Here is an 8982-nt window from a genome sequence, read left to right as displayed (position 1 = left end):
GATATGCATTAAAAATCTTGCTTAACTAAAAATTCAGGTATTTTAAGCTGCTTGAGAAATTAACTGAGGGGAGAAAAACAGTTTAGATTTTATGTCTGTGTGCAATCAATATGTTTTTTTTTTGCAAATTTTTTTGTCAACATTTGTTTGGTATTGTGTCATTTTTCCCGCTCTGCAAAGTAACTTAGTGTGAGGCAAAGAAATACAATACTTACTTTGAAATGTAGTTAAGTGCAACAACTGCAGACCTATAATTAATTAATTCATTCATTCATTTTCTGAACCCGCTTTATCCTCACTAGGGTCACGGGGGTCGCTTGGAGCCTATCCCAGCTACATAGGGGCGAAGGCGGGGCTATAATACATGTGAAATATTATCGTGACAGTAGTCAGAAGAGGTTTTTGTGATAATAAATAAGTCAACAGCGCCATCTGGTGATGCAAAAGACATATCCTCTGAGTTTGTTCATACTACAGATGGCATCCTGGAAGCTCTGAGGGATTATCCCTGCTGATCCTCACTGTATGTGTGTGTGTTGGTTTAAAACCTATGAACTCATTCACAGTTTACTGCTTAATGTATACATACACTACCAAAATACACACACAATACAGTACACAATACACACAAGGTAATATTTATAGCTTTTGCCACCACAAACCTTTTGTTACTTCTAAATGATAAAGAGATTAGTGAGGTTTATAGGGAAATTAACTGACATTAAAGCTATAGTAGGCAGAGATCAGGGTCCCCTCCCCCTGCAACTGCTCTCCATCTGAAGCATTCACAGAAATGACAGTGCAGCACTATTTCATGCCGCTTTGGAAGCATGAAGCCAAAATATCACAGTTTATAAAGCTATGATGTTGCCTCTGTGATGAGCGACAGAGTCTGCAAAGGAGAGACATCTTAGGAAGCCTTAACAGCAATTGGTTGTTAGAATTGTTGGCCATCTTTTTTTTTTAATCTCCTGACATAGACTAGCTTTTGTAAAGTCTGAAGATAGAGGCAAGTGAAGCTTGTCTTAGGTATTTAGAATCCTATAATTTTGGTGTACCATTTACAATTAGTAATAGACAGGAGCTGAAAACCTTTGTGCTGGGAAAAATAAAACTAAATCAAAAAGAGCTGGAGATTAAAATGTCAGAAAAGCTAAATTAAATCTCTGTGGGTTCATCACTTGTACCAGTGGGAGTGTATCTGTATTCCCAACTCAAACTCTAACCCTGGGGGAAAAAAATTACTGACTCTTAGCCCAGAAATTTGATGACAGATGTTCAAAAGAGAAAGAAAAGACAATGTATATTTGATTCTTCTTGGTAGTTCTTCTCGGTTCAACTGGACTGGTTTAGCTCTTTTGAAAATGTTTCGTCTCTCATCCAAGAGACTTCTTCAGTTCTAGAACTGAATTTTCACTGAACTGGTGAAAATTGCAGTTCTAGAACTGAAGAGACTTCTTCAGTTCAAAAGAGCTAAACCAGTCTAGCTGAACTGAGAAGAACTACCAAGAAAAACGATGACCAGGCGAAATGAAAACCTACACAGGCATATGTTTGACTCAAATTCCAAAACAAGTGTGCTCAGTACATGAATTCATTAATGCTAGATCTTGAAAGTTTCAGCATTCGTAATCATTAAGGCCTTTAACAAAAAGGAACCACCATATTTAACAACAAATCACAACATATAATAATGAGGAGGGTAGTATTAAATAGGAGAGTCACATAACAAAAAACGCCCTATAATGAACCAGGAACACATCCGAGATGAACTCTGCCTTTGCCCACTGGTAGCTGGGATAATGTTTTAGAACCTCATGTCCTTTACTAGGACAAAGTAGTTCAGAGAATGGATGGAAATAATGAAACAACAACATTTAAAACATAAACAGAAAACAAGTGGAATTAATTTGGGTACACTTACACACATCTTTTTATATTTCATAACAGAATTTAACATTATTCTTTATTTGGTTTGTGGCCACAGCTGCAAAGCATATACGTTATTATGCATTTTTATTGTTTGATGGTTAGAGGTTACACCTATTTATGGTGAATATTCTTTATTTTAAGATGAATTAATTAATTGATGGCAATATTTAAAGTTAATACAGAATTGACGTAATTAGATAAGATGATTCATGATGTTTATGTTATAATGTTTATAGAATGTTGACACATTAAAAGAATGATCATTCCTTTAATGTGTCAACACAAAGCTGTCAGAATTCTAACTTTAGTAGTAAATCTAAATCCAAATGTAAATGGGACTTCATCTCATGAAAGCCTTAAAATTCCTAGAAATGCTTCCCACGTCATGGCATCAGTGTATTCGATGGTAACTATGACCCTGGCTAAAAGAAGTAAAGACGTGAAGAAAAAATATGCATTTACCTAAAAAAGGGAAAGCATTTTAGAACAGAAGAGAATAAGTTTTATTTTCATTACACCAGTTCTGCAGTGGAATTGCAGGTGGTCTCTGCCAGGAACAGTGCACTAAATAACAACATAATAAGATACAGACATATCTTTAAAAAATATAAAGTAATAAAGTATAAAATAGCATCCAACTGAAGTACGTGCAAATTAATGATATACAGTATGAAAGGATAAAATTCATAATTTCAACATCACATGACTGGCTGACTGGAAAATGTTCATTAAAAAGGTTTGATCACTTGCAAATGTAAATCATGCAAAAAAAAAAAAAAAAAAAAAAACTGTTGAGTGTGTTTTACAATTTGACCTGCTGACACGCACTTGTATGCTATAGCCAGATGTGAGATTATGGCTGTAAATCAGGATTTACACTTTCATCCAGTCATTAATGGCAGTTTGTTTCAGGCCATGGTGGTGTTTGTATAGATTACGATACAGTGATACAGAATAAGGAGGAATATGGATCAGAAAGATTACAGGATATCGAGAAATGGGAGAAGGTCTTTGCAGATTAGACCCAGATTATTCATGGAAATGTGATCCATGATGACATAAAAAGCACAGCAATGCTGAAAAAAAAAAAAAAAAAACAGTTACCAAAGAAACTCGGGTCAAACAGGAAATCTTCAGATACAAGCAAAAAAAGCCCAAAACTAAAATTAATAGTCTGTATTCAGCAGTTTCTTTTCTCTGCAAAGTCAACAGTAGCAGCGGTACAAGTATTGCAACTGTGGTTGTCCTGAAATAACAGACTGAGACTGTAACAAAGGGAAGCATGCTTTCCTTTGTGTTTCCTGTGTGTGTGTTTCAGCTTTGTTGGCTCTGCTCCTTTGTTACTAGTACAATAGCAGTGAAGATTTACTGTAAGGCTCAATCCCAACCAGCAGAGGGTGCTCTTAAACGGTGACCGTCAATAAGGAGAACAGAAGAGACAATACAGTAGAGAAAAAATGACAGCAACAAATCAATAATTAAATGAATCTGGCAGTAAAGATGACAAAAACAAGAGGAACACAGTACACAGTTTGGATTAAAGCAGTAAAACATGTGTTGAAGTTAAAATACTCTTCAATACTATTTAGCAGGAAAAGAAAATATCTCAAATATGTTTTTTGAAAAAAGTTTGTTATATACGCAACAATGTACATACAAAACATTTAAAGAATTTAAGTGGATTATACAGCGGGGATTGGATTGCAGATTTGTCTCCCTAAATGTTAAGAACACATGCATTCATCCTTGTACTAACTGCACTATATCCTATTGTATTTTGCACAATCACTGTGCATCTGCCTTAAGTAAAGAAATTTACACCATAAAGGTATTCTTTTTTTTTTTTTTTTTTTAAATACAATATGGTGCATAAAAATTCATTAATTGAAAAACAATCAGGAAATCGTCATCATCAATTATTTTAGAGTAAGGTGCAGTGGAACATGAAGAAAAAAAACATTGTAAAAATTGGATTAATCAGTTGACTTAACATGTGTCTATTTTGTAATTTATTCTCATCAATCTGCAAATATTTCATGGGTAGATGAGGCTAGAAAGTGATATAAGGTCTGACTTGAAGTAATCAAGGCTAACCTCCCTCTTGTCTTCACACCCAGATGGCTGAAATCAATGACTGTCCAAAGCACCAGGACACATCCACTAAATAGATGACCTAACGTGAGAACACTTACTAAATTTGCATTATCAAGCCTCCACAAAGGCGACTAGTTTGACTGACACAGGGACTGATGCACATTCACTTTAACACATGCAAACACACACCTATACACAGACACTTTGTTCTTTGTCGTCTGGCCCCTGCACTAACAGCTATAGTCGAGTGGTCACCATTATTCACATAAAAACATCACAAAGCAGCTTGTTTCACTCATGAGCCTTGGGTGCTTGACTTGGCCACACCCAGGTCTGAGAAGATTCAATAGAACTGTCTGAAGAATTTGTGAGCTACAGTTTAATTTCACAGTTTTGCAGAAACCAATACACCCCTAATATGGCCTAAAAGAGAGACAGTAATGGGGTGAAAGGTCAAAGGCTGCATAAGTTCAGTTGTTCTCACTGTAGTGGAGTTAGCAGATGAGAGATGAAAGGTTGAGGGGCTTCCTGTGTTTGACTAGTGTCATGCCAGGATAGCCTGACTGGACTTTCTTTGAAAAGCAGCTGATATTTCCCCTGGGAAGAGTTGGGTTGCCCGTCGGCTCGACTGGTAGCTAGCCGTCATTATGGGAGAGATTGGACACTGGTATTCCGGCTGTCACAATGCTGCCCAGTTTTTCTGCAACAAGAGGTTAAAGAGTGCGAGAACGAAGACTAACATATAAGGATAAAGGAACAATGCAACAGTCATTTCAAGTTTTATGTCAGTAAAACTCATTAAATTATAAATATTTTCTAAGTGGCCATCAGCCATTCAGGCAGAGGAAATGAACTGCATACTTAGTTTGGTGGGAAAATGCTGCTACATTTTTAACAGGGGTCTGTGTAAGATTATGTTAAAAAAATTCAGTCAGTCGGAATGTTTCTGAAAGTTTCTTTAGGAAAAACAACACAAAAATTGCAGCATCAGGAGACCATTAACCTGTGTCAAAAGAAAAAATACAGCCAACTCTATGCTTTCCAACTGCATAAATTTTATTGACATGCTGTATCTTCTTAACTGGTGAGTGCATGTGGCTAAAATACACAACACACATGTTCATCCCAAACAGGAATAGAAGACATATTCAGGTCTGCCTTGAAAACTTTACTTCAGTAAATGTATATAAATATTAGTAATAAATCTACTTAAAGTAGCAAAAGTAGTAGTCATGTCTGTGTTTTACTATATGAGATGTTTTTGGATTGATAATACTGCTGCAGTAATGTGTTTGCATTTTATTGCTGTACGTGTTTATAGTTAAGCTTCTTTGAAATACTTTATATACCGTTATGTACTTTAATCTAAAGCAATGCATCATATTCTATAAGAATGTATATTTGTAGTGTTGCTAGAGTGTCATGTCGTGTTGTTTCATTTTTGTGATAATACATTTTCCAAGTGGCTTTTTTACAGAGATTATTTATATTAAGAAGGATGGACATTTTAACACAACCCATAAAGGAGACACTTAATTCTTCAGTTTATCGCACATGTTTAAAATCAACACATTCAGAGACTTGTGGTTTCCATTACAGATTTTGACTTCTAATCTAGTAACTAAGGCTATGTTCATACTGAAGGTATGAATGTACAATTTAAAATTCAGAATATTTGCTGAAATCAGATTTTTTTGCACAGTTGTTCCCATTACAACTGAAATGTGATCAGGCTCAAGTGTGAACAGCCTAAGATCCTAAAGTGACCTGCATGCACAAAAAAAGATGTGATGTCACATGCAGTACACATGTTTGCAGTGGTAATTATGGATCTTGCCAGGTCAACTCCTCCAGCACAGAATGTGACCTCTGTTACATTTCAATGATGTAAATGTCAGATGAAATGTGACATGACCATTCAGACTGAAAGTCACATTGCAAAACATCAGATATATATCAGATTTAGGACCGTACATGAAAGTGACATAGTTCTGGTTTAAAAAAAAAAAAAAAAAAAAAAAAAAGGATTTGTGCTGTTCGGACTGTGATTAAAAAAAACAGATTCAGACCACAAATAGGCAAAAAGTCAGATGGATGTGAGCCAATTTCACCTGCAGTGTGTACATAGCCTAAGTCTAAGCCAAAATAACAAGTTTAATAAAATGGATTTACTCAAATAAAGTATGAGTACCAATATTCACTGATCCCTGAAGAGCCTGAAAAATGCTTTGATCATCTCTATTCCCAACAACATGGTCACTCTATCCAGACAGTAATTGATAGAAAAATTACTGTATCCCAGTTGTTCTCTTATAACTGATTCACTGACACAAAGGCCTTACTCTGTTATGGTCTTTGTATGTCCTGTAGTGTGATTGCTCTTTGTATCAAGAAGATGATTTTCTCGCTGTAAGATGTCACCATTATCAAAATGTCACCCTGTGTGCTAAATGTCATCCTGTGTGTAAACTGTTATCATTGTTATGTGTCTAATGCATGCAGTAAACACCTCACATAGCAACTTGTGGTATAAAGGTGTCTTCCTTTTGAACAGTCAACAGAGATCTCTGCTCACACCACAACTCTCTTGTTGCTGTGTTAGCTCTTACCTGTGCACAAATAAGACCTTGAAATAAACAGGGTATTTCTTTTTTGAGCACCTCTTATCAGAGTGGTGATTTTCTGTCTTAAAATCCCACAGCAATGCAACATTAGAAATTATATACCTAATGGATGCTATTATGAGACTTTTTTTGACAAACATGATTTGTGACTTAATCATTTCATTTCATTTAAATATGCATTACAAAAATAAATAGAAGGACATGAAAGGACCTCAAATGGCATTGGCTATAAACAGACAGTTTTCTCTTTCCAGTAACAGATTCAGAGGAAGACACAGACAGGTGTTTCTAGGTAAAACATGTCAGTATCTCTGTGAGGGCAGAGGGAACAGTTCCCACTGGGGCCAGCTGAACTACACATGATCCCACTCATGATACTGGAAGGTGTTTAGGATAAGAGCGTCCAGTAAATTGTTGCATGCAAAGTGTAGTAGAAGCTTTGAAAGCCAAGCATAGTGTTATAGAGCATAGAAGAATACAGATACCTCCCCTGGGTCGAAAGGGAGTTCTCCTTGATTACTCTATCTGGTGTTCCCATGGAAAATACAGTGGGGTTTGAATCATGACATGAATGCTCTCCTAATAAGTGTAAAGTGCCACATGTAGCTGCCTTGAGGTAAATAACTTCATATCACCCTCAGAAAGAAGAAATGATCTGGCAGACACTATCAATGGCATGGTGTAAACAAACCTGTATTTGATCTGAAGTTACAATCTGGGCCAAAGGGGTTTGGTTTTAGCTTTAGGATGGATAGAAGGCCCTTGTAAGGTCACTCCAGCTGGCCTGACCCTTGCTGACACTGAGAATGCCCAGCACCCAAACTCCCAACTGAGTCCTTACATGACCAGAGGGTCATATAAGGACCCAGCGCCTGCAGGTTTTGGGGGGTTCCTAAAATCACATTGTATTTTCAGATCTAATGACACTAAGCAAACACATGTTAAAGGCAAATGCAGGGCACAGGTTTTGATATCCAGAGGGGATACACAGCTTTTTGTATTTTCTCAATACACAGACAAAATTGACTGCGACTAATGTTGGTGAGTAAAAACAGAAACAGAATAACAAAATATTAAATTATGAAATAAATGTAACTTCAATGAGTAACTGACAAAAAAAAAAATACAATGAAACTACAGCAAAGTGTTAGTGGTTACAAAAGGGTGACTTCTCAATTAAAGCTGAGTAATATTTTTTTTCTTCAGTGGTATGGTCTATTTATGAATAAAATTATTTAAATTTTTCTCTATTTACACTGTATATGTGAAATGTAAACAAGCAGCAACTTATTTGCCAACAGATAAATATATTCTTAAATAAAATAAAGAAGTACTTTCAGACAAGGACTAGAACAATATATTTATACTATTTAAAAACAAACAAAAAAAAAAAATATATATATATATGTGTATGTAAATATATATATATATATATATATGTATGTATGTATATGTGTGTGTGTGTGTGTGTGTATATATATATATATATATATATATATATATATATATATATATATATATATATATATATATATATATATATATATATGTATATATATATATATGTATATGTATACACACACACACACACACACACACACACACACACAGGTTTATATTTTTGGCAGAAGAAGCCCCAAAATAAGCTCTGATCTCTATTATACATTTGAGGCATTTTCACACTGATTAAGAAGCAATAGTTCAACTAATCAAATGAATCTAATTCACAGCCCAGCTCTAGTCTGAAAAAGGAAAAGCTTGCATTTGTTCCTTTTGTTGCGTGGCCTGTTTTTATACAGGAGTGCCATTTTTAGTTTCCAGACAATACAGGTCAGCAAAGCTTTTGAGAAATATTTTTTGTGAATTTGGTTTTAATCTATGTTTTTAGGACTTTTCAGCTTTATCTCCCAGTGTAAAACATCCGTCCATTTGCTAAACCACTTAATCCTCATGAGGGTTGCTTGTGTGCCGGGGCCTATCCTCGTTACCAACTGAGGCAATTAATAGTCGTGCATATAACAACTGAAAGTATTCTATCTGCACTCTTCTCTTTTACTTTATTGTAATTGATTATTATTATGTTTTATTGATTATGTTTTAATTGTAATTGTGTGTTTTTAGCTTGTCTCCTTTCCATTTTTGTAAAGCACTATGAATTGCCTTTTTTATGAATTGTGCTATACAAATAAATTTGCCTTGCCTTGCCTAGTTAAGGAGCATTTAGTTATTGCAAGTGGTGAATGTGAATTAAATGTGATATATTTAACAAATACTAGCTTAAATTACTCTTACTGTATCACACCAGCAAGACTCAAAGTAATTTTATCAACCA

This window comes from Sphaeramia orbicularis, chromosome 18 (assembly GCF_902148855.1).
Source record: "Sphaeramia orbicularis chromosome 18, fSphaOr1.1, whole genome shotgun sequence".
NCBI classification, from domain to species: Eukaryota; Metazoa; Chordata; class Actinopteri; order Kurtiformes; family Apogonidae; genus Sphaeramia; species Sphaeramia orbicularis.
Note: the sequence above shows the minus strand (reverse complement) of the source record.